General features: G+C 39.9%; 2 long non-coding RNA genes and 1 pseudogene across 3 annotated transcripts in view; 2 read left to right on the top strand and 1 right to left on the bottom strand.

Annotated features, from left to right (window-relative positions):
* The window catches only part of LOC140637022 (uncharacterized), a 105,892-nt gene that overhangs the window by 50,897 nt on the left and 28,342 nt on the right, over positions 1-26,653 (top strand). The window contains exon 3 of one of the 2 annotated variants that reach the window (XR_012034271.1): positions 5,979-10,481. The exons of the other annotated variant lie outside the window; for it this stretch is intronic. This is a non-coding gene — a long non-coding RNA (uncharacterized lncRNA). Of the gene's footprint in view, positions 1-5,978; positions 10,482-26,653 lie in introns of those variants that run through there. 2 annotated transcript variants of the gene reach the window in all.
* The window catches only part of LOC140637019 (uncharacterized), a 49,894-nt gene that overhangs the window by 20,029 nt on the left and 3,212 nt on the right, over positions 1-26,653 (bottom strand). The window lies entirely within an intron of this gene.
* LOC140608615 (DNA polymerase epsilon subunit 4 pseudogene) lies at positions 5,422-5,776 on the top strand (annotated as a pseudogene).

The raw sequence follows: 26,653 nt of genomic DNA, 5'->3' as shown, positions 1-26,653 counted from the left end.
ATTTTAATTTAATTTTAAAAGCGTAAAATGTAAAAGACAACCTACAGAAAGGGAGAAGATATTTGCAAATGACATATCAGATAAAGGGCTAGTATCCAACATCTATAAAGAACTTATCAAACTCAACACCCAAGAAACAAATAATCCAGTCATGAAATGGGCAGAAGACATGAACAGACTTTCTCCATAGAAGACCTGCACATGGCCAACGAGCACATGAAAAAATGCTCCACATCATGTGCCATCAGGGAAATACAAATCAAAACCACAATGAGATACCACCTCACCCCAGTGAGAATGGTGAAAATTAACAAGACAGGAAACAACAGATGTTGGAGAGGATGTGGAGAAAGGGGAACCCTCTTGCACTGTTGGTGGGAATGTGAACTGGTGCAGCCACTCTGGAAAACTGTGTGGAGGTTCCTCAAGAAGTAAAAATAGAGCTACCCTATGACCCAGCAATTGCACTACTGGGTATTTACCCCAAAGATACAGATGCAGTGAAACACTGGGACACCTGCACTCCAATGTTCACAGCAGCGATGTCCACAATACCCAAACTGTGGAAGGAGCCATGATCTCCTTCGACAGACGGATGGATAAAGAAGATATGGTCTATGTATACAATGGGATGTTACTCAGCCATCAAAAAGGATGAATACCTACCATTTAGATGAATACCTACCATTCATGTGGATGAAACTGGAGGGTATTACACTGAGTGAAAGAAGTCAATCAGAGAAAGACGATTATCTTATGGTTTCACTTATGTGTGAAATCAAGAAACAGTGGTAGGGACCATAAGGGAAGGAGAGAAACTGAGTGGGGAAAAATTAGAGAGGAAGACAAACCATGAGAGACTCCTAACTCTGGGAAACAAATAAAGGGTTGCAGAAGGGGAGGTGGGTGGGGGGATGGGGTGACTGGGTGACAGGCACTGAGGAAGACACACGATGAGATGAGCACTGTGTGTCTTACTATATGTTGGCAAATTGAATTTAAATGAAATATTTTTAAAAAAAGCATAAAGTGTGTTCATGATGAGAAAATATTAGTAATGAATATATCATGTTTTAATATCAAATAATTTAAAGTTTTTAAATGTTTTAATTTTATACTATTTTAAAAATATTTCAAAAATATTGAAAAGCTCAAAAGCTAAAATAACAGATGCCCATGTGTCTGTCACTAAAATTAAACAAATGCAAATACTTTGCTTTAGCACAATGTTGAAGATACAGCGCCACACCTCAACCCCTGTCCCCCGCCCCTTGTTTCTCTCTCCCTTTCTTTCTGGAGGTAACTACTAACCTGAAATGGTATGTATTTTCTTTATAGTAAAAAGTACAAAGCTATTGGAAGTTTTATTTTTTTTAAATCAAAGCAGAGACTTTTCAAATATAAAGTCTTTTTAAACTTTCTCTTTTTAGGTGACATGCTTTTTTCTCAGCTTAAAAAGACATGGTAACTAGGACAGGGGAAAATACCACAGCACATCTTTGGCTGAAGGACCTGAGTGAGGAGGGGCACAGATTTTAAGTTAAATATAACTATTCCATGACATTTGTTTGCTCAATAAAAAGTATGATCTAGGAATTGAAACTCCTTGCATTTCTTGGTCTTAAAACTACAAAAAAGCGTATCTAAGTACTAGACACTTCGTTTTCTGGTCTACATCAGTTCTGGATATAGTCACTAACCTCCTTACCATGGGTGTATGAAAACTTTTCTGCTGGGAGGAAAAAATATTCATGTTGTTCATTTTCTAGCAATATACCTCCGCCACTCTATCCTCTTTTGCTTTACCGCCACTCTGCATGTAACACAGCAGAGTACACCCCAGAATATAGTGGATTTTATACAACATGTTACTCTGCAGCTCTGGATTTTTTTTAAACTGAAGTTTATTTTATGTATCGTGAAATTCCCCTTTTCAAGGTGTACAGTTTAGTAGTTCCAAGTATATTCAGAAGGTTGTACAACTATTACTACTATCTGATTCCAGGACATTTTCATTCTTCTCAAAAGACATCCCATATCTATTAGCAGTCATCCCGCATTTTCTGTCCTCACTCAGCCCTCAGCAACCACTACCTACTAAGCACCACCACAGATTTGCCTGTTCTGGACATTTCATCTAAATGGAATTATACAATCTATGACTTTTGTGACTGGCTTCTTTCAAGGTTTACCCATGTTGTAGCTTATAATAGTACTTCATTCCTTTTTATGACTGAGTAACATATCTATTCTATGGATGTATCATATTTTGTTTAACCTTCCACTAGTTGATGGGCATTTGTGTTGTTTTCACTTTTTGGTTATTGTAAGTAATGCTGTAGTGAACATCCATGTATGTGTTTTTGTATGAACATGTTTTCAGTTCTCTTGGGTATATGTGCATAGGTATAGAGTTGTAGGGTCATATGACACCTCTTTGTTTGACTTGTTGAGGAACTGCAAAATAGTTTTCTAAAGTGACTTTTACATTCCCACCACCAGTGCTTGAGTTCCAATTTCTCCACATCATCAACATTTGTTATTATCTGTCTTTTGATTATAACCATCTGGTGGTTGTGAAGTACTATCTCAGTGGTTTTTATTTACATTTATCTGATGACTAAAGATATTGAGCAAACTTTCATGTGCTTATTGGTCATTTGTGTGTATTCTTTGGAGAATTGTCTATTCAAATCCATTCTCATTTATTAGTTGGGTTGTCTTGTATTATTGAGTGGTGAGAGTTATTTATATATTTTAGAAAATGGAACACTTTCAGATATATGATTTGTAAACATTTCCTCCCATCTTGTTGTTTATCTTTTCACTTTTTGATAGTATTTTTTGAAGGAAAAATTTCTAAATTTTGATGAAATCCAGTTTGTCTATTTCTTTCTTTGGTTACTTGTGCTTTTGGTGTCATATCTAGGAAACCATTGTTTAACCCAAGGACATGAAGACTTAGTCCCCTATTTTCTTTTAAGATTTTAATGATTTTAGTTCTTCCATTTGGGCCTTTGATCCATTCTGAATTAATTTTTGTATGTGGTGTGAGATAGGAATCCAACTTCATTCTTTTAAGTGTGGATATCCAGTTGTCCAGTACCATTTGTTCGAAAGCCTTTTCTTTCCCCCATGATCCTGGCACCCTTGTCAAAATCAGTTGAGCATAAATATTAGGTTCATCTCTGGGCTCTTTCCTCTATTCTATTGATCTATATGTTTATCCTTATATCAATACCATAAAGTCTTCATTACTATAGTGTGTGGTGAGCTCATAACTTTGTAATTGGAAAGTATGAGTCCTCCAACTTTGTTATACTTTTTCAAGATTGTTTGGCTATTATGAGTTTTAGCTTGTCAATTTCTTCAAAAAAGGGCAGCTAAGGTTTTGAAAAGGATTGAGAGTATGCTATAATTGCCACATACTTATAATTCCAACATATTTGTAAATCTGCCAAATTTCCTTTTGTTGTTATTTCTAATTTACTTCCTTATGGCCAGAGAACATATTTGTATAATTGCAACCCTTTACATTTATTGAGACTTGCTTTATGACTTAATACATGGTCCATTCTGGAGAATGTTCCTTCTGCACTTGAGAAGAATGTATGTTCTATCATTAGATAGAGTGTTTTCTAGATACGTTATGTCTAGTTGGTCCAAAATATTATTTAAGCCTTCTATTTCCTTATTGATCCTCTGTCTAGTTGTTCTATCCTTTTTTGAAAGTGGAATAATTAAACCTACAACTATTATTGCTGAATTTCTTCCTTCAGTACTGATAGTTTTTGCTCCATATATTTTGGGCTTTGTTGTTAGGGGCATATATATTTATAATTGTACAGATTCAGATTAGGAATGCATCAAACCATGGCAGACAAAACAACTATATATAGACTCATGTAATTTTAAAGATGATGCCTATCTTAGTCCTTATCTAGCCCTCTTACAGATGAGAAAAAACTGAGATACACAAAGACTAAATGACTTTCCAAAGTGATAGAGCTACTAGTTTTATTGCTAGAGGCAGGATTAGAATTAAAGTCTGTTGACTCACAATCAGACGGTCATCTCTACTAGAGCCCAGTAGTAGCCTGGAGCTGTTTTTAAAAAGGTATATGTATATTACCTTATTACTAACCCTAAAAATTATCTTCAGTATAAAAGCATAGGTGAAAAATTATTTGTCTAGTTTTCCTAAAACAGAAAATTTCATATGTCAATATTAAAAAAAAATCCTATACAAAAATGTCATGGGGGAAGAAATATGGCTAAATGATGGTAATGAATTTTATGTTCTGAATGGGAAAATCTGATTTTTAAAAACACTAACGAAAAGACAAAGTTCAGACTAACCTATGTCAAAATAATGGAATGTAATGGGAAAGTAATAATGGAATGTAATGGAAAACTAACCTATGGCAAAATGATGGAGTGTAATGGAAAAGTAAAGGTTTTAATTGGCTCTTGCAATCCAGTTGTATTTTGTTAAGAAATATTTGAATCTTAAAAAAAGTTGTCACCTGTTGTCACCTGTTGACATGAGTAAATGGTATCATTTTTGGTTGCTTGTCTGACTTCAATAGAACATAAGAAGTAACATCTTTGGTCTAGCAGAAGCCAACTAATTCAAATTTAGGGATGAACTTTTCTACTGGGGGAAAAAGACAGAAATAAAGAAAACAGATCTAGCAATAAATTTTGGAGTAGCATTAACTTTGAGTTTTTTCCCAATATGAATGCAAGTCCTTTCTTAAAATTAACTTTGTTGGATCCCTGGGTGGCTCAGCCATTTAGCGCCCGCCTTCGGCCCAGGGCGTGGTCCTGGAGTCTTGGGATTGAGTTCCACGTTGGGCTCCCTGCAGGGAGCCTGTTTCTCCCTCTGCCTGTCTCTCTCTCTCTCTCTGTCTGTCTCTCATGAATAAATAAAATAAAATCTTTAAAAAAATTAACTTTGTTTTCAATAGTCTATAATATCCATAAAATGCATTAAAATTTGTTGCAATTTAAATCTTAAACACCCTTCCTCTCCTTCTTCCTGTTTATTTTCAGAGTCACTTGAATACAGTTATTGGCTGAGTACATTGGAGGGTATGCCTTTTCCTAGTCTGTAATTTAAATGACCCCTTTCCTTAGAGGTGTGGATTTAAACTAAAGTCAGTTACACATTTCATGCATGACTCATAGTTGTATTTATTTTCTCCAATTATATTTGTTATGCTCTGTTTATTTTGATTCTTAAGCACATAATCCAGATCTGGGTTTTTCAAAGCTCACCAGTATCTTTATAGTCTCTTGCTTTTGTGAACTTGTAATTTTAGCCCAAGTGATTTATTTGACATGCCATCAGTCGGCTTCCAGTGATCATTTGTTAAGAACCTGAGTGGACAATAAGAAAGTCCAATAAAGGGCAGCCCCATGCAGCACACTCCAGCCAGATGGCAGTGGTCTGGAAGTGGGAGGCCTTGGGAGGAGGAGGGCCCACGGGGAAGGCGGCAGCACTGCAGCTCCAAGTCCCAAGGGATGGGTGTGCCCAGGCATGTAGCTGGAAGCTGCCTCTGTCAGGAGTGAAGGCCTTGGCTGGGCGGACCCCGATGTGATCCTTAAGGGACAGAAAGCCATCTTCACTCTGGCACAAACCTCAGAGACCATTGCAAAAGGTGCTTGCTGCTGTGTTCAACAAGCAACGAGGAAAACCCTCCAGAGGAGAGGTTTGGATAATGCAATAGAAGCTGTGGATGAATTTGCGTTTCTGGAAGGGACTTTGGGTTGATGGCTGAGTTGGACAGTTTTGTGAGCCTTCACCTGCATCCTTTAGCTAGCTACTGCCCTGCAGGCCTCAGCTTTGAAGAACATTGGAATATTGTACTTATGTACTTTTCCTGTTCTACCTTCACCTAAGCTGGGATAAGTAGAGATCTCACCTGTTAGCTTTTCTCTACAAGGTCTTCCACTAGTTGTGTCTTCCTTTTCAGGCTTGGATGCTATCGCTGCTGTTTGAGGCAGAGGAAAAGAAAATGATTTGTATAGGCTGCTTGATGAATGATGAGGACCATAATCAAGGTCTCTGATCAATTTTAAAAAAAGCGTGAAAGAAAGAAAAGAATAAAGAAAGAAAAGAAAGTAAAATTAGGACTTGTTGGAAAATGTGGCTGAGATTAAAGGTGGATAAATAAAGGAATATCCTTCATTTGTTCAACAAATATTGAAGAGACTCCTGTGTTACCAGACATCATTCAACAGTGAAAAAAACTGATTAAATTTCTGGTCTTATGGAGCTTACATTCTAGTTATGAAAGGAAGATATTAAAGAAACAAGCAAATAAATACATGGTTCCCCTATTAATTAGTTCTAAGAAGAAAAAGCAAGTCAGGGGAATAATATTTAAAAAGAATACATGGTTAGGGAAAGCCTCCCTGACAAGAAGGGATGGATCAGATGTCTATTTGAATAAAGAGAAAAGTAAGCTATTTGGATATCTTGAGATGAAAAAGCCAGCTTTTTAAAAAATAGAGCTACCCTATGACCCAGCAATTGCACTACCAATGATACAGATGCAGTGAAACGACAGGACCCACGCGCACCCCAATGTTCACAGCAGCAATGTCCACAATAGCCAAACTGGAAGGAGCCACGATGTCCTTCGGCAGATGAATGGGTAAAGAAGATGTGGTTTATATATGCAATGGAATATTCCTCAGCCATCAGGAAAGATGAATATCTACCATTTACATTGATGTAGATGGAACTGGAGGGTATTATGCTGAGTGAAATAAGTCAATAGGAGAAAGACAATTATATGGTTTTACTTATAATTACTTATAATTTACGTAATATACTTATATTTACGTGGAATATAAGAAATAGTGAAAGGGACCAGAAGGAAGGGGAGGAAACTGAGTGGGGAAAAATTAGAGAGGAAGACAAACCATGAAAGACCCCTAACTCTGGGAAAAAGGGTTGCAGAAGGGAAGGTCGGTGGGAGGATGGGGTAACTGCATGTCGGGCGTTGAGGAGGGCACTTGATGGGATGAGCTATATGCTGTTATACTATATGTTGGCAAATTGAATTTAAATTAAAAAAAAAACAGAAAAAAAAAACAGCTTTTGTACTGAGTTCATTCAGGAGTGACAAGGAAGCCAGTGTGACTGGAGATGGAAGAGGTGAAAACAGAGAGTCAGGTCATTTAGGGCCTTGCAGCCCATGATTTTCTATGAGTTGAGTAGGAGCTCTGGAGGTTTCCGGTAGCAGTGACAAGATCCGACTCAGGCTTTAAAAAGATCACTCAGGCTTTTGTGTGAAAAACACAAATGTAGAGGGCCAGGGGTAGAAGCAGAGAGACAAATTAGGAAACTTTCATATTCCAGGCAGGAGATGGGGGTGATTTAGACCACCGTGGTGGCAGAGTTCCAGAGAAGGGCGGGGAAATACTGGGTACTGTGAGTTTGGGTTGATGAGAGGGAAACGGAGGTATACAGACCCACATGACTTTTCTTCCTTTATTTTTGGCTGTGTACAGAATTGATAGGAGCAATGTAAAGATTTATATTAAAATGAGCATGACTATTCATCACCCAGATCAAGAAATAAAACTATTGCCAGGACATTAAAAGCCTTTATGATCCCCTCCCCAGCTATATCATTTCCCTGCTTCCCGGAGGTAACCATTATACTGCTTTTTAAAAATTGTTATTCTCTTATGCTTCTTTATGGATTTACCAGTTATATATGGTATCCCTACACAATATACTGCTTACTAGTGGAAAATGGTAGCAAGCACGAACCTAGCTGTGTAGGGAAAGGATAATATTACCATATTGAGATAGATGATTCTGGGAAAAGGAGAGTGAACAGAACTGTATTATCATAATATGGCTTTAGCTTCCCTGAGAGTTTGTAAACTTCTTCCATCTGGAGAAGTCTTTGGGCAAGATTTTGAGTGGATCCTGGAAAACACTGGGCTAGCATTTTGGAATTGGGCCAGTAAGCAGGACTGTGTTACGAACTAGGCTCTGGATGTTTAATAGAAAAAAATATTTAGTGAGGGAGTAAGTTGCTCTTTCTTTTTTGCTTCTATGCTAACCATTGCTGCTGTGCTTCTAAGCTTACCTCTAGCTCTCAGGAGCAAATCGAAGCAGAACATTTCTGGGAAGTGAACTGAGTGTCTCGAGCAGATTTAGGCTGTGGCACATGGAATGGAAAGCCATAACTTACTCAGATAAAAGTCTGGGCTGGCTCTGCTGGGCATTCTCAACTCATGATGAAAAGGAAATACATGACAAAGCCCTCAACGGGGGCCTGTATCACATTGTTCCAAACTAACTGCTCTCTCCCTCCAGTGTAGCTACTACCATCCTGAGAATGTTTCTTCATCATCCTTCTTGAGAGTTCCCTTGATTTTATCCTGTTCCCTGCATCCCATGTTTTTCTGAGGGTTGAGTTTAACTCTCCCACCCTTCTGCTTCTTTTATACAGTCAATAATCATTTAATCAACCTCTCATTTTGTAATGGTCTTTATTCCTATTTGTATCTTCATCTTCCATTTGGGACCACTTTCCTTTTGCCCTTTGAACATTCTTCAGAATTCCTTTGATGCATGTCTGCTGGTGGTGAGCTCATGGTTTTCTTATTTTAAAAAGGTCTTTATTATACTTTTATTCTGCATGGAGAATCAGCAGTAATTTAAAAAGTGTTTTTTTTTTTTTTTTTTTTTTTTCGGGTCACTGGAGTGGCTCAGTGGTCGAGCATTTGCCTTTGGCTCAGGTCGTGATTCCAGGGTCCCAAGATGGAGCCCCGCATCAGGCTCCCCACATGGAGCCTGCTTCTCCCTTTCTCTGCCTCTCTGTCTCTCATGAATAAATAAAATCTTTTTTTAAAAAAGTTTTTTTCCATGTGAACATTTATTGACCTTTATCTGACTTTCTTTCAGGAGTGTTTGGACTGATTTGTTGTTTAAGGCAAATGACTGGTTTTTATTTATTTTTGTTTGTTTGTTTGTTTGCCGTGTGTGTGTGTGTGTGTGTGTGTGTGTGTGTATTTGTTTGTGTGTGCATGTGCCACATTCAGTCACCTGGCTGCACCAAAATGGGAACGACAACATCTTTTCAATATTCTCATCCTCATGTTCCCTTCTTCGTTGGCTTGCCCTGTTCCAAATGAAGGGTTTTTGTCCTCTTTCTCTTGCCTTTTCTTTTTAAAGGTTTTTATTTATGTATTTGAGAGAGAGGGAGAGAGAGAGGGAGGGTGAGCACGATCACATGAGCACAGGTGTGGGGAGGAGCAGAGGGAAAGGGGGAAGTAGGCTCCCCAATGAGCAGGGAGGCTAACTCAGAGCTCCATCCCAGGATCTTGGGATCATGACTTGAGTGGAAAGCAGATGCTTAATGGGACTGAACCACCCAGGTGCCCCTTCCTCTTGCCTTTTGACTTTATTTCACATTCTCCTCTTCAGAGGTCTCGTTTGTCCCTTCAGATTAGACTTGGCACAGTCTCATGGCCAGGCTCTTGGCTCCCTCTTTGATTGCTTCAAAATTCTCTTCTAGCTATGCTGCATGTAGCCAGTCTGGATAAATCTCTCTCCAAGCCAGACTTGGATCTCAGAAACTCTGACTTCAGTGTAGTTTCTCTGGGTATAATTTTTGATGCACTGTTTCAAAAAATTCAGATGACACATTTAATAGAGAAACGGACAGAGAGGATCTTGGGGTAGATGGAGGAAACTCTCTCACAATTTATCAAGGTAGAAATTTAAACATTATTAGAATAAATCAAATGCAATTCCCAACATGTACATACATGTAATACCTTGTTTAAATAGATATGAATTTTCTCTGAACTACTTAAGCTATTTTTCTGTATAAGGGACTTAGGGCAACATTTGATGATTTTTTTTGTCTGACTAAAAGGAATAAAAAATCAATCTCAGAATATAGATATGATTATGCCTTGTAAATGTACTGATTCTTTGGAATTAGAAGGTAAAGTGGTCAAGGGAAAGAAGTGTCATCAGATAATTTTCAAAGTATTGCATATGAAATAAAATTTGGTTTAAAACATGTATTGTTGTTGCAATAATCTATTTTATAGACATATTTGATGGATTGAATACTTAGAACAAAAGCCTAATTTCTTTTTGAGGAAAGCATCCTCTCCAGAAAAGGAATTTTATAACAACTTATGAAAAAAAATTGTTACAATTTAACTTTGTGTCTCTGCTTTTCAGTGTGTTTGAAGGAATTACTTTATTGGCCTGGATCTTACTTTTCCCAGCTATGAAATGGGAAGACTAACTGTTGTAAAAGTATTATGAGAACCTTAAATGGAAGATAACTATCAAGGTGCAAAGAATAACCAGACATTTTACTCCATTTGTGTTTATCTGATTTTGAAATTTCTGCTCTTTTTCCAGTCTCATAGAGGAAACACCAGCTGCATATTTCATCCTGTTGTGATAAATTATAAGAAGGGATGTGGAAGTCGGCTCTGAATTTCCTCTTCTTTTGGTGTGTGTAAACCAGTCTTTAATGTTATTGCCCTGTTGTTTTGTGGTTTCCTTTCCTCTACGTCAACTGCGTTCGTGTGAAGAGCTTTCTCCAAGATTAAACATTTGCCTCATTGGCAGCATTTCTGAATTTTCATCTGCCAAACTCTTCTCACACAGGCTACATAAAGCCAGTTTATTTTCCAGCTGAAAACCTGATGATGTCCTACCGCCTTGTGACTCTGGGGGCCGTAAGAGAGAAATCAGGCCACTGATGTAAAGCAGTGTTGACTATGGAGATGAAATTGTGGTACAGAGGCACGGGAGATAGAAGAGCACGAAAGGGAAGCTCTTTCTATTAAACAGAAATCCTTTTTATCCAATAGTCTGATTCAACAGAAAAATGGTGTCAGTGATTATAAGACAGAGATATGAAAGTCAGGCAAGCCGAGAATAGTGGGTGTGTCTAGGGTATTCCTCTAGTCCAGAAGGCTGTTCCACTTTTGGAAACTGGAGATGGTCTGTGAATTTGTGAGGTTAGTACTGCAGCTGGGAGGCTGAATCTGTGGGCTCAGTGGTATGTGTAGAATGCGTTTGATCAGTTTCCCCATTGGGGTTGAAGAAGGGGGCATAAAAAGAATATGATTGAAATAAGCTGAAAGTAGGAGTTGAGTTCTGGGAAATAAATCTTAGCTTGAATTTAGATTCTAGAGAATTTTCCTGTTGAAATCTTTTGCAATAGCAAAAGTTGGACTTTTTGAAATTTTCAATGTATGAAAAGCACACAGAATATTTTAGTGCCTCCATAAGCATTTGCAAGTCTCCTATTATTCTCTTCCGTACAACATCTCCAGGAATCTGACACCAGCTCTGCCATTTAGGGAATATAATATGGAAATAAGCATGATGACGGTCTTAATGACCTTACTGTATCCTTGACAACCAAGAGACATTAGTCAAAAATGGCCTTGAGAAAGCAGGGATTGGAAACCTCACTTTTTCTTTTGAAAAAACTTTGGTAGGAGCCTATTTATAAAGCTTATTGTTTTTATTCCCCTTCCCTCATGAGTTCAATGACTCCACAAACATTTTCCCTCATAACATACCCAGGCAGTAACACAGCCTAACGCCAAGAGTATCCTCAGGGGTGTAGATCTTTATTTCATGGGTGGATCACTAGCTCAAGGTCACCTAGGATGTTGGAGGAGAGGCTGGGATCAAGCCACAGCCCAGATTTCAAGTCCTGTGCAAATAACTGTCAGCAGCTTTCCTAAAACACGTGGACAGCTGATGCAAGCTCTTACGGGAAAGAAACAAGAGGGCAGTAATACAGCCAGGTACTTTTATTTATGCAAAGCATGCTCGAGTAAAGAGGTCATTTTGTTGGGCTCTGAAGACCTGAATTCTTGAACTAGTTGTGTTGGTGCTGGATGAGTCACTTAGTTGTTGTGTTGCTCGCTTTACTCACTCAAAACTGAGCTTGGTGATGCTTGGTCTGTCCCTCAAAATAGAGGATTCAAGGAGATGATGTGAGAAGTGTAGTGTAATGTTTGGTGTCAGCATCATATGGAACAGGGCAATGTAACAGATCATCCCTTCAAAGCAAATTTGCCGGTACTAGGCACTCAGTACGGTTGGTCAAGCAAATAGGGAGTTGCAGAATGGTGAAGCAGGAGGAGGCCTCTGGAAAGCAAGTTCAGAGTAGTTAAGTGACTTAGCTGGCTTTCATAACTTGTTCATGGCCGGGGTCCCTCGTCATGTGCACATGTCCCTGACTCCTGTGCCGTTGCTCCTTCTGGTATACCATGTTGCCTCTCTTAGGCACCCCTATGGTAGCTTATAACCCAGATGCAGAATTAAACACCGAATTTTAGCTATTAATGATATTTTTAAAAATTGAGCTATTTAAAATTTCTTAAACCTTGTTTTTCTATAGCTCTGCCCTCAGAGAGATACTTGAAACTCAGGCATGAAGAAACAAACATTTACTGTAAATTAATTATTATTTCCATTTCAAAAAGTTGTGAAATGTTTCTAGAACTCCCCAAGATTGACCCAAGTTGGTTTCTAAGAATATTTTCCTATAATTATAAACATGTAATTATAGGAGTGGTTGGGAGGACAAAGATTATTTCAAAGTTTTTCTCTCTAGTTTGTTCCTAATTAAAAATAATGAAAGGCACAAAATCCCGATCAACAAGAGAATGTACATTACTCAAAACTATTGATGTAACATTATATTAGCAGGAATAAGAAATGTAATCTTGTAAATGCAATCAATTCACATTTATCAGAGTCAGGACTATATAATATTTATTTAATTTTGAATACTTGATGAATTATATACAGAGGATTTGGAGAGGAATCAAAGAAAAGTTTTACAACCATTTCTGGCCAAACTAGAAGCAAAATGTAATTGAAACATTCAGGAATGTTCATTTTTAGTTAGGCTTTATCTAAATTTAGGAGAGTCAGACACAGTTTAAACCTATGACTGATAGAAATGTATCTTATTAAGCCTCCCTTAGCTTCATTAATCATATGTTAGTTTTGATTCTTGATCCGGGGTGATCTTAAACACAGTAATAATGGCTCCTTAGTCCTATTCAAACTATACTCAAGCAGTTGTTCTGTGTCTGATGGGTTCCTATCATGTAACACTGGCAAATTAGGGAAACAAGAAATATTAAAGAGACAGAAAATATTTACTTTAGTTGAAAAGGTGCCATGATATGCATACAACATATACATTTACATCTTATTCACTCAAGTACACTTAGGTTTCTTTTGTTACCTACCAGAAATGATTAAAAAAAAAAAAATCTTGACCTCCTAAGAAATTTGTTGAGAGCGAATAAGAGAGAGAGAGGCAGAGAGGGAGGGAGAGGGAGGGACTAATTCAAGTAAAAAAAAAAAAGAAAAAAAAAGTCAAGCTAGAAATGTTGGAATTTCTTTGTTTAGAGTTATGAGGGAAAACATACAATAAGACATTTATAACCGCCACGACATTGTTCAAAATATTGTTTCTTGGATGGATCTGACTCAGTCATGAAGTGAGTTCAGCAGGACAACTCCCTTTTGGCGGGGCAAGAACAGAAGGAAAAATAAGTTAGTGTTCACAAAAGCACTTCCAGGATGAAGATCAGACCATAGTGACATTTATTTATAAGTCTATATATTCTAATGCCTTTTAAAAACAAGTTGCATCTACTAGTGTCCTGTCTGTGTCGTTATTGAATCCCACAAGTTGAGAGCTCAGTTGGCAGCACATGGGCTTCTAAGGTTCTATTCTCCAAGGTGAGCACTGTCAAGGGGGCGCTTCATCTTTACACTTGACTTTCACTTTTCTCTGGAAAACCCTGAGCACAGTTAGCAGCTCTAGCAGAGGGTGTCTAGCTGGTCACCATCTGCTATCACCTCATGGACTGAGGCACTTGGAATCTTTAGGAATGCAGAAGCAGTGGTAAAGGTGAATAGTAGCAACACCTCCGAGACATTTCCATAGTTTTCTTGTCGCTGATAGAACCAGATTCCAAAGAGACTAGACATAAACTAGTGGTAAAATGGGGGGAGTTAATACCATGCGTTAAATATAGTTCTAAAGGCGCCGATTCCAGATAGAGGGATTTATACGCCACTAGGGAGTTCTTTGGCATTCTTTAAAAAATGACTTTCATACTTCGTGTTTGAGGCACTTGTTCCTGAGCCAGTTGAAGTCTGAAATCAGTCTTGAAGTCTTTCTGTTCCCGGTGTTGGGTAGCTCCCTGATCTTTGATCGAGGATTGAGACAATAATGAAATGGGGCTGATTATGGCATACAGAGCTTGCATGAGAAGTAAAGTCAGAGCAAGTGTTGCCACAGCCAGGCATATGATTGCAGAAGATTGACAGTGACTCAATTTTGAGGCCACACCAAGATAGGTCACATGGGTGGTTTGCGTATTTGGAAGGTAAAGCGAGAATCAATGATCTAGGACGGGGAGGCAAATCTAAAGAAAAGAGTAAACACTGAAATTGCTTCCAGGAGTGAGGACCTGTTGACGGCAGACGATGTCATATCTACCTCAGTTACTCTAGGTAGACCGCTTAGCAGAAGGTGTTGAAGGAGCTAGAAACTCAACCACCAAGGGTTTCTCGTTGTTTATCCTGGTTGTGATGACCTCTAAGAGGTATAGCTAGCATCATGAGCCTCTATGGTAAAGATATTTTCTCTTTATTTGTGGAACAAGGGTGTTATAGTTTGGGTTCCCTGGAGACAGATTCTGAAGTGCTGAGATTTATGTCCACTTGGTGTGTTGGGAAGTGCCCTTGGGAACAACCCATTTGAGAGAGAAGGAAAGCAAGATTAGGCAGAGAAGATAGGAATTGTGCTTTCATGGTAAAAGCCTTGGCTCCTCCTACTGGGAGTTCTGAAGCTGGAGTAGTCCTTAAGAGTTATTCCAAACTGGGGAGAGAATATCAGTTCTGAATAAAAATCAGCCACATGATGCACAAAAAAAGAGATTTATATCCCTATTGTGTAGATTAAAAAAACGAAACAAGTTCAGAGTGGTAAAGTAAGTGCCCAAAGTCACGCAGCTTCTATATGGAATGGCTGGAGGCCATTCTTGCTGTGGCTGGACTCCAGACCTTGGGCACAGCCAGGTAATGTATAGTCTCTGACAGAAGGATCCAGAATATGGTCTCCCACTGAACACTGACCTAAGAAGTCAAATAAATGTACCTCTGAGGCTTTGAAAGATTATTGACGTGCTTATCTTTTGGTTTCATATAAGAAGATAATAGCACATGTAAAAAAAATAGCACATGTATTAAAAATTATTTTTTATTGATAACATTTTCAACCAGTTTTCTGTAGCCTAAAATTTTCCTTTCTTACTTATCACTTAATGGTAACCTCAAATAAGGCCCTTCTTGGGTCTTAGGTTAGCTAATTTTTTCTTAAAAATAGACCAGAAAACCATCTGAATGTACTATTTTCTTTTATATAATGTCTGTCAAAATAATCAACATTGTAGAATTTTTGTAGTTTTCCACCTCCTGCATGTAGGAGCTTTGTAGATTTGAATTATGGCGGCCAGAGCGTAAATGTAGGATCTGTGGTTCTGAGAGGTTATGAGCTTTGCCTGAGGTTACACAGCCTGTGTGGGTGATCCAGGCCCCCTGCACGCCCTGCCGGGATCCACATTTCCTGTGGGCTCCCTACACACTGCCTCACCATAAGGAATGTTCCATCATGGCTCCATATCTAGGAAATAAATGTGTTGAACCATATGAGTCAATGGAAGAACCAGGGCCCATGTGTTTTTAGCATGAGGGGAGCAGCCAAGCCACCACAAAGAGGCATTGGAACTATTCCCATGAGCGCCTAAGAAAAATAATTGCTCTGGAAGGGGATTAAAAGTTTGAATAGAATTCATTATCTATTTTCTTTGGATGAACTCTATGTTATTAGTCAACGTGATCTGGGCTTGGGTACCACAGTAGAACCAGTAACAGAAAATATTGATCCTGCAACTTGTGAGAAGCATGAAGTGGGCATGAGTTGATCTCTGCGCTTCCATAAATGGTAACTTTTATTCTAGTTATTTGAAGATTTGTTGATCATTATTACTTGAAAGGGATCCAGCTAAAACAGCATTTGCTTGGGTTCTTGGGTCAACTATTTCACTTCTGGTGGCAGAAAATATACTACATAAAAGGATTATGTCTATTTTTCTTGACTTTCCTTTCCTTTTTGGTCACTTGGCCAAAGTGAGGTCCTGGAAAATATTCTCCACATGCTTGAGTGTGGGGAAAATGTGTATGGTGGGGGGAGAGAGGGAGCTGGGGGAGAGAGAGACAGAGACAGAGAGAGAGTGAGGGCACAAGTGAATCAGCCACATCTGATGTGTTGTAACAGTAAGTGTGGCTTATTCAATAGACTAAACCTTCCTGGGAACCGCTTGGAGACTGGCTAAGGTGCAGTTTAGGGCTGCTTAATAAGTGTTATTTTAGTGATGTGTGTATCACATAATGAGTGTTAAGTAGTGAATCCTTGGGACGGCGGTCAAGGCTGTGATATTTCTATAACAGGACTCAGACTATCTCCTCCAGGGAGGTGTCTCACCTAGTGTCAGTGACTGTGGCACACACTGCGTGAGTTTAGCTTCTGGTAGAGCCAAGGTAGCACCGCATGTGTTGAAAACAGTGACTGCAGATATGTGGCTGCAAATAATTCAGGTAGATATTATTAAAGCAGATGGACAGCACATGGAATGTGACAACCCCAAGTTCTGTAGGTGACTTAAGGAGACAACTAAAGCAATTTTGGGTAGAGACTGCGATGTCCATGCTTATGCACAAAAAGTTACTAGATGCTGTCAAGGACTGAGAGCACTGATTTTAATAAATAGCCTAGGAAATAGAATGCCAGCATTAGAAGTCTTATCATTTGACAAATGAAATCATTTTAAAGAGAATTAGTAGGGCCTGGGGCTTAACAGCCACAGAAAAGTTTTAGAGCTAAATCAAATAATTGTACTGTCACCGATAGTACCAAGACTTTTAAAATGTCAATAAACTTGAACAATTGCTTCTAGTAATTTATACAAAATAAGTAATTAAGAGTATGTGCAAGCAACTACAAGAGTTGTTTTCGGAGCTTGTTCTTATTAGTTAAAAACTGGAATAAATCATGAAAATCAAGAATTTGTTAGATTATTATAAATCCATATAAATCCACATTTAACCATTAAGTATTATGGGATATATAAATATATAATATATGTAAATACGTATTTACACATAAAAGTAAATATATATATTACTTTGAAACATTTAAAACCCATAAAAAATTGAAAGAATAGTGCAATGAATATCTGTTAACAACTTGCTATACCTTCTCTTTCTCTCTGCTTTTTGCTAACCTTACTGAAAGTAAGCTATCAATATTATGACATTTCACCTTTTAATGCTTCATTCAGCATGCTTTCTCCCAAGAGTAAGAGTATTTTCTTTAATAACACCATTATCATCCTTAAAAAGATTATCACTAATTCAATAACATCATTCACAAACTTACTTAAATTGTCTTTATTATTCTTTTTTCTTTATTATTATTTTTTCTGATCCATATTGTTGTCTGCATAGTTAGAGCTATTTTTATTGTTATTATACTGGATCCTACTGGGTATATTTCTCTAGAAAGGAATAATTAATTCAAGGGCCGAATTCTCAGACTTCTCTCCGGAATTTCAACATGTACATATTAATCAGTACCATGTATCTAAATGAGTACAGTATTCTTTATTTTATAATTTAAAATGAAATCGTCACAGAATTGAAAGCACTTGTTTAGTTCTTGCTCCAGGACAGTATAAGAATGCTGTGATTCTGGACAGTGTTTATAAACTTTTCTCTCAAAAGTGATCTATCTATAGGGTCGTGGTCCAAGGTCACTTACCCTCCTCGCAGATGTCCTCTGGCTATCTCAGTAAAGGAAGTAACCTTTAATCAGCATGGGTGGCAGGGACCTGGGGAGTCCAGGAGAGGGGAACCTAGGCTCATCTTGTCTGCTGACTCATAAGTGTACACCCGGGGTAGGGCCACCAAAGACCAGAGGCTTAGGTCTCTGGGGCAAGGCTCGGAAACCATCCTGGCTAAATGACAGAGCTGGAGACAGCCAGATCACAGCGTCCTGCCGCCTTTGTTATGGATACGCAGCCTGTTGTTGCTGGAAGCAGAGTCTGCCACTGGCGTTCCAGGGAAGCTGACCAGGCAAGAGGCAATGATGTTGGGTTTGCTCCTCGGGGAAATCTTCATTTCATCCCTGGGAAGGCAGACAAGCTGGTGCAAAAGGAAACCCACACCTAGTAACTGATACACAGCAGTGACGTCCCTGGGGGGGCAGTCTCAGAACAGGGCTAGATGGAATTCTGCATTCCATGAACTGTAAGCAGGATGTCAGGGATGAAAAGGGAGCTAGAGTGGGCCGCACGAGGCTAAAAATTATCTACCAGAGTCACTGATATTTTCCTCTGCAAACAGAAAGAACACCCTCTGCAGGAGTCAGTCCTCTGGAATGATATTTCTGGGGAATATAAGTCTGGCTCCCAGCCAGACTGGTGAGGGGTAGTGTGATTTTATAGCACACCACCTCTATTTCAACGCCTGTCTCTGCCAACCCCAGTATCCCATTTTTCTTACTGATAAATTGCTTTCCCTTGAAGATTCTGCTATTCTATACCTTTGAATTCAAGGAGTCAACGCACTTTGATGGTGGAGCTGAACTGGGTTTGAGGTTCGATTCCAGTACATTCTGGTTATAAGAACATGGTGGACCTCTTCACTTTGATGAGTCTCACTTTTATCATCTGTGTGTGAGAGTCATAATTCAATGTTTAGCACAGGTCTTAGTGCATAGTCAGTGAAGGAAAGAGGATGGGAACTAACACTTGCTGGGCGTCTCTTATGTGCCAGAATGTAGGCTGGGCTAACTTGTGTAGCAGGGGTCTCAGCTTGAGCCCAGGCTGTAGTAGCCATTTGGGATCCATACTGTCTAGGCGGGTTCAGTGACCTGGCAAAGGTCACCTGGAAAATGGACCTTCCAGAAGCCTGAGGCAACTGAGGAGCATCCTGGATGAGCACTTGTCATTTTGGGTAAAAACAAGCTCTATAGACAACTTGGTTCTAGAACACATTATCAGTAGGGAAGAGTTTCCAAGTAAAATATAGTGTTTGTCACTCATATACAAAAAATCAAGTCCAGCTTCTCATGGGTTTCCATTATGAATAGGTGGAGCTACATGTAAAAAAAAAAAAGAGAAAGAGCTTTTAAAAATAAAACTTTGTAAGAAACTGAGGCACAAGAAGCATTGCTCTCACTCCTTTGTGGAGAAATGTGACACCAATGGAGAAAGTGTGGGTGATTCATATCCAAGATGGCCAATTGATGTCTCCCCTTCCCAGTGAATTCTCCTATTAGGAGCTGAAAACTATTTCTCCCATCCCCTTGATATTGGTTTGGTCTTTGTGACTTGCTAGATTAATGGACTATGGTACAAGTGATATTCTGGGATTTCTGAGGCTCAGTCATAAGAAGCCTTAGCAGCTTACATTTGGGATATCTGGAATGATCTATCCTGCAACTCTAAGCTGCTCTATAAGAAGCACATCTCAAGACCATCATTCATGAAAAGTCCAAGGCGCATGGAGTGGTCCTGGAGACACCGTGTGGAAAGAGACCAAGGAGAACTGAGGCAGCAGACATTTGAGTGAAATATCATCAGAGAAGGGGAGGCTTGATTCCCAGCAACCCCATGAGGATGCCAAGGGGATCGGAGATGGACCACCCAGCCAAGCTCTCTCCACAAAACTATGACCATAAATGTAATGGTTGTTTTAAGGAAGAATGACTTTAAAAGGAAGACTGTGTGTGTGTGTGTGTGTGTGTGTGTGTTCATGCTTCAAGTGTCCTAGGAAAAAAAATGGAAAGCTATTTTCATAAAATAAAAGAAGTTTTAAAAGCTATTTCTGTGAAATAATGTAGAAAAACTATGGGTGGGAATTTGAATATGGTTACGTTTGGGCTATAATGGGAGAGGACAAGTGGACTGTTGGTTTGCCAGCCATGAACATTCTGACCATGATCTTCTTGTTATGCTTAGGGTTTCATGGGAAAAAAATTCAAATTAAGACATGGAGCAGGTGGTATCTTGGGAAGCTTGGGAAGATAAGATTTCCTGGATCCCCTTAGTCAGAGTTCAAATCAAGAAGGCTTTGAGAGGGATCCCTGGGTGGCGCAGCGGTTTAGCGCCTGCCTTTGGCCCAGGGCGCAATCCTGGAGACCCAGGATCGAATCCCACATCGGGCTCCCGGTGCATGGAGCCTGCTTCTCCCTCTGCCTGTGTCTCTGCCTCTCTCTCTCTCTCACTGTGTGCCTATCATAAATAAATTAAAAAAAAAAAAAAAAAAGGCTTTGAGAGAACGTAGCTCCTTCACATCCAGAATCGGCCCTGGCGTTCCAAGTTATATTGGAATGGGGTTATATTGATGTGGGTTCAGTATATGGGTATGAAGGGGCTCTGGGGCAATAGAAAAACTCTTTATGAGCCTATGACTTACTTTATTTGTTCAGAATAAGCACTTCTTTACTACGTAGGAGACCCAGCTGAATGGGAGGTCTCCTCTTAAGGGAGTTAAAATGAAAATAAAAGCCATATGAAAATAATTGAGCACAAAGAAAGGCATCAGGTCCTTTTGGCCAAGAACCTGGTCCCTGTGTAAAAGACCCAGGATGCCACCTTAGCCGTGCCGTGGGCTAGACAGAGACGTGCAAGGCCTCAGGCCCCCTGCTCCATGTGTGAGAGCTTGCTTGCCGACAGCGCACCGACTGGGCTAGCTCAGCTTCATCCTGGGAGGGCTGTGGTCCTGGGGTTCAGGAGAGGCACTCTTGGCAGACTGCACTCCTGTTTAAGGTTTGAAGGACCCACCTAGTGATAACTCAGCTGCGGTGCTGGAAGTACAAGGGAGTCAATGTGCTGAGTGTCTGCAGATAGAGCGATACATTTATTCCAGGGGTTATGGAGAGGTTATCATTGGCTCTACTATATTACAGGTTTACGTCAGGTACTTTTTCAAGGAAACTATCTCTTGCTAGCTGGTTTAGGTGTGGAGATACACAAGTTCTGAAGCAGGAGACCTTGTGGCAGTAGGTGGATACAAGGAGGTAATTATTTTACTGCATTTCTTATATCCGACCATGCCTTGCCCTTGGGCATGGTATGCGTTGAATCGCTCTCCTCTTATTAGCCATGAAAATAATCATTCCTCTCGTTGGAGGAATTGTGTTCTCTTTTTTTCTGTGATTTTAGTTTTTTAAAATTGCCTTTTGCTAACTTAAAAACAATGTGTTTACAGGCTCCAGGTTGTCTGCCCACTTGTGAGTGGGGTCTTGGGTCAGGTCACTCAGATTCTCATAGGATTCATTACTCACCTACATTGTGGTCTGCAATGTACACCATACGCCAATTGGAGGTAACTATATAGCAGGCTTTTGTCTGCAATGAAGGAGCAGGAAATCAAAGGTAACAACTACTTCCTGACAAATTCAGCCTCTCTCTGTCTCATTGAGTAGATGTTCGTTTGATTACTTAAACATAGAGGGGGAAAAACAAGTTCCAACCTCTGTGGGCAAGCACCAGCTAAGGCGCCATATGAACCCTTGTGGGGCCACATGTCAGGCCTTGTTTTCAGCCAAGTTCATTGAAGTGTAAGAGAAACTTTCTATAGGAAATTAGTAATTGAATATGCTTATTGTCAGAACATGCAGGGGATTTTGTTAACAATCACCATGCAAAATGGCGGGGGTAGGGGGAGCCGTCCAAACTGGATTTCCCCTTTATGCTTAGTGTCCTTGAGATCAGAAGGAGACCCAGGGTAGGCTCAATCACACCTCTTACACTTGCTTGAGTCGAAGATTTTGCATCCCCCTGGATGGGAGGCATGGCCGGTCAGGTCTGCACAGCTCAACATAGTGGAAAAGGCAGCAGGCATTCTGCTCTCATACCCTTCTAGAAAAGCAGGTAAAATATCTACATTGGGACATAGGGACACCAAGGCTTCGTATAATACGGAGCTGGGTAACTACATGGATAAGCCAGTGATGTCTGGCTCAGGCAAGAGAGAGATACAGAAGGCAAAACACCCAAAGTTACACATTCTTTGCAGAGAAAAATCAAAGAGCTGGGTGTCAGATGAATGTCACTGTTTGGATTACGCTCAGAACTTTGCCAGCACGTTGCAGTTACTTCTGCAAAAATTCAGGTAAAGAATATAAGAAACCAGGAATTCAGGAGAGCTGCATGAGACAGTACGAGAGATCTGAATTAACTGGGCAAAGGTCTATACTCCAGCTTTTCCTAACTGACCCCTTTCATTCCGGTATGCTCCAAACAAATTTAAGGGAAGGACAAAAACTATTCTTTGGAAGGAAAGGTGTGGAAGGAGATGGAAGACAAAGAAGAATGGAGAGGGCATAGGATGCTAGGTTGAAAACTCCTTCCTGTTCAAGACTGAGACAGAGAGGGCGTGTAGGAGTTATACCACAGTCCGTCTGTCTACCCATCCGTCCTCCTTACATCCGTCCATGAAGGAGAGCGACAAAGGGGGAATAAGGCCACTGCCACACACCATCCGTTGAAAGTGGTTTGCTGATTTTAATGCTTCCCAGATGGATACATTAGGAAATTCTACGTGGTGCCTTCAAAATGTAGCATTTCAGTTGTGAGAGGGGGGACGGAAGAGGCAGGGTGTTCGGTCTAAGGGCCAATGTCTAAAACTAATAACCCCTTTGTGGTTGTGAAGCTATGAGGAGAAGCCAGGAGTCAAGGGGTAAAAGGACACAGCTTTCCTTCTCCTTTAATGCCTGGACTGGGGACACATTTGGTAAAGCCCGGTGGGGAAACATATCTCTGTCAATGTTGTATGGAGGAATAGAGAGCTTTTGTCTCAGGATGTCAGTCTAGCACCTTCCATCGGAATTAAGTTCACTCAAAAATTGAAAGCACCCCACCCCCTACCACCTCTCCTACATCCCTGAAGGATTATATTACTGTAATCAAAGTAACTCCAGATAGAAAAGGCCTTGCAGGTTATCCGGTCCATCCTCTGGAAGTCTGCAGACTTTCTTCCCTCAGCATGGCCATTGCTGTTTTGCTCTGTCTGCTTTCCAGGGTCCCCAGTGAGGGAGCTTCCCGCCCTTCTCTGGGGAGGGCATTCTCTCATCCAGCAGAGCTCACCGCCAGGAAGTCTTCTCTGATACTCATCTTGAGTTTTCCTTCTTCAGTGTATCCCGTTACCGCCAGGCCCTGCCATCCTACCAAGCCTCCGCCCCGGTGGCTGCAGGCCGCTTCCCCCTTTCACGACCACCCCTATTAAAACCACTTCCATGTTGTTCACTCCCGTTTACGCATCCTGTCCTCAGTTCTGGAGACTGCAAGGTCACTTTCTGGGATCCGCTCTACCATTTTTGTCTGCACCCTTCCTCGTTACGTGAACACGGAAGTCTAATTTTCATAAGAAAGTGGGGTGTTAAAAATTTTGTTTCTTTAGACATTTTTGTAAATTTGTAAATTTGGAAACTCTTACGTGCCCCCCCCCCCCCCCAAAAAAAAAAAACTAATTATTGAGCTCTTGTGTGTTTCCCCACTGGGCTTAACTGTTGCTGGTCAACTCCGCGGCATATCTGGCAAATTCAAGAGTGTGCACAAACGGGAGGAAAATAAATTTAGTGAAGAAAGATACGTGTTCTTAAGCCACAAGATGAAAGGTCACTGTTAGGGGAAGAGCCTGCAGCATCACCTGCAGTGTGGCTTTATTAGGTTGTGTGTTGTCAGGAATCTCGAAGTAAACGTCCTTCCTGTCGTCAGCAGGGGGACTCGGGTCTATTTGGTGCATCTGACAGGCGAGGCTGCTGCATGCTGATGAGCCCTGAGCTCAGAGCAACCAAGGACAACTCCACATTCCCGAGTCTTCCCAGGTCATCCCAGGTGGACTCTCTAACTGGACAGGTCCTCCACACCACATCTGATGTGGAGAAAAATCTCCTTTTGAGGAGAGAGAATGTTAGTCATGGCAGGCCTGGCGACTCCTGGCTCTATTATTTCTGTGTGAACTTGGGCAAATTCCTTAATCCTCAGTTTTCACATCTGTAAAAAGGACTATTAGTCACCGATTATCTTGTAAGATTTTGCTATTTGGCACACAGTAGACACTCATAACATGCCCTAAATGTACCTACAACATCTTCTTGAAAGTTGAGAAAGGCTTTGCCAAATTTATGTGTAAAGGTGCTCATCGCAACATTGATTATAATGATAAAGAAATTGGAAATAACCAACACATCCAACAATAGGGGATCGAAATCTGGAAAATTTCATTAAGAAGCAATTTAAGTTCGTTTAGAAGAGTACAAGGCTCTATAGTGGGATCCCAGTTTCATATTTATATATATGCTACTTGCTCTATGCAAGTATGAAATATATGAATGCATCAAAAAAGAGTAAATGCATCAAAATGGTTTTCTTTGGTTTTGATTTTAATTCCAGTTAGTTAACATACAGTGTCATATTAGTTTCAGGTGTACGATGCAGTGACTCAACAATTCCATACATCAGTTGGTGCTCATCATGACAAGTACATCCCTTAATTCCCATCAACTTTTATTTTTAGATTTTATATATATATATATATATATATATTTTTTTTTTTTTTTTTTTTTTTTTTTTTTTTTTGAGAAAGACAGCATGTGCAAGGGTGGGGAGAGATTTGAAAGCAAGCTCCATGCCTAGTGTGGAGATCATGACCACCCCTGAGATCATGACCTGAGCTGAAACCAAGAGTCCAATGCTTAAGGAACTGAACCACCCAGGAGCCCCCCTTCCCCATCCCATCACCTCTTTAACCCTTCCCCCACCCCGTCCCCTCTGGTAACTAGTTTGTTCTCTATAATTATGAATCTGTTTCTTGCTTTGCCCCTTTCTCTTTTTTCCTTTGCTTGTTTGTTTTGTGATTTAAATTCCACATATAGGTGAAATCACATGATATTTGTCTTTCCCTGACTGATATATTTTGCTTAGACTTATACTCTCTAGTTCCATCCATGTCATTGCAAATGGCAAGGTTTCTTTCTTTTTTATGGACGAGTAATATTCCATTATGTATAAAATGGAATATATCGAATATTCTTTATCCACTCATCAATCCATGGACATGTGGGCTGCTTCTATAACTCAGCTATTATAAATAATGCTGCCGTAAACATAGGGGGGCATGTATCCTTTAAGTTTTTGTTTTTGTATTCTTTGGGTAAATACCCAGTAGTGTGATTCCTGGATCATAGGGTAGTTCTATTTTTAACTTTTTGAGGACTCTTCTACTGTTTTCCACATGGCTGCATAAATACACCAAAACGTTAACAGTGGCTGCCTAAATGTGGTGTACCTTATATGGCTGATACTTTTTTTCTGTTATTTGCAGGGATTGAGTTTATTTTACCATTTCCAGAGATGGAATGGGGAGTTAAGGTCTCTGTAAAATAATATGCATAATTTGTGTTTTGAATATGTTTTAGAGCAACAGTTCTCCTTAGTCTGAGTCTTTGCAAAATCCTGCTGCTCCATATTCAAATCAGATATAATTTCATATTCAGCAAAAAAAGGAGATGTTAAAAATGATGTAATTTGCAAATAGTGTCTCGTAGGCTGTTAAACCATGACTCACTGGAGGTGGACAGGACAGCCCAGGGATTGCCTCACAATTCTTTGCTGGTTCCCTGCCTCTGAGCCCTCCCCATTCTCTGTTCTTGGCTAACTCTGAGTCACCTTCCTGTCTAGGGCAAACCTTGTCACCCCCTCCACAGAAAAAAGATTATTTGTTGACGTTTAAATCAACAGATCTGAATTTGAATTTTAGCCTTGACACTCAAGAGTTTTGTGCCCTTGAGCAGAGGACAGAAGGAAGCAGAGCCCTTATTCACAGAGTATTTATAGTGTGCCAGGATGCATTTTTCATAGAAGAAGTTAAACTAGAGACCAAACAGCTGTGTAGGGTGGGATGGTGATGGGCGCTGTCTTCTCACTTCACATCCTATGCTCTTCTCTGCATCTAGCACTAGGCTTCTTGTGGATCAGGTTTTGCTTTTTGTTTTTCATCTACAAAATGGGGGTAATAATGAGGGGATTAAGTGAGGTAGCCTACGTGGGAATGCTTGGAACATGATTCATGTCCAATTTGAATGGTGTGACAGTGATCTTGAATGAAGAAGTTGAAAGGGACTGACGTAGAGCCAGGAACAGAGCTTCAGGGACCTAATTCCTAGGCTGATATTCTCCTTACCCATATACGTGCTGCCTATGCTTGCACACGTGCATGCACACACACACGCACTGACGTATGCCGTAGTTATTTCCATGAAAGAATTTAGAAATGCAGTGTCCTTTTATTTTTGTTTTCAAAGTAGCACGTCATCCAGGTCAGAAGAAACTTCTGACCCAGATAAATCTTTTTCCCTCTAGTCTATCCTATTTTGTGTTCAGAATCCTATCATGGAAGATATTTTTAAGTGAAAGAATTGACTGATACTGATGGATTTATAAGTGAAACCATATGCCAAATTACTTCTCATGT

Source organism: Canis lupus, chromosome 1 (assembly GCF_048164855.1).
Source record: "Canis lupus baileyi chromosome 1, mCanLup2.hap1, whole genome shotgun sequence".
NCBI classification, from domain to species: Eukaryota; Metazoa; Chordata; class Mammalia; order Carnivora; family Canidae; genus Canis; species Canis lupus.
Note: the sequence above shows the minus strand (reverse complement) of the source record. Positions and strands in the feature narration are given on the sequence as shown.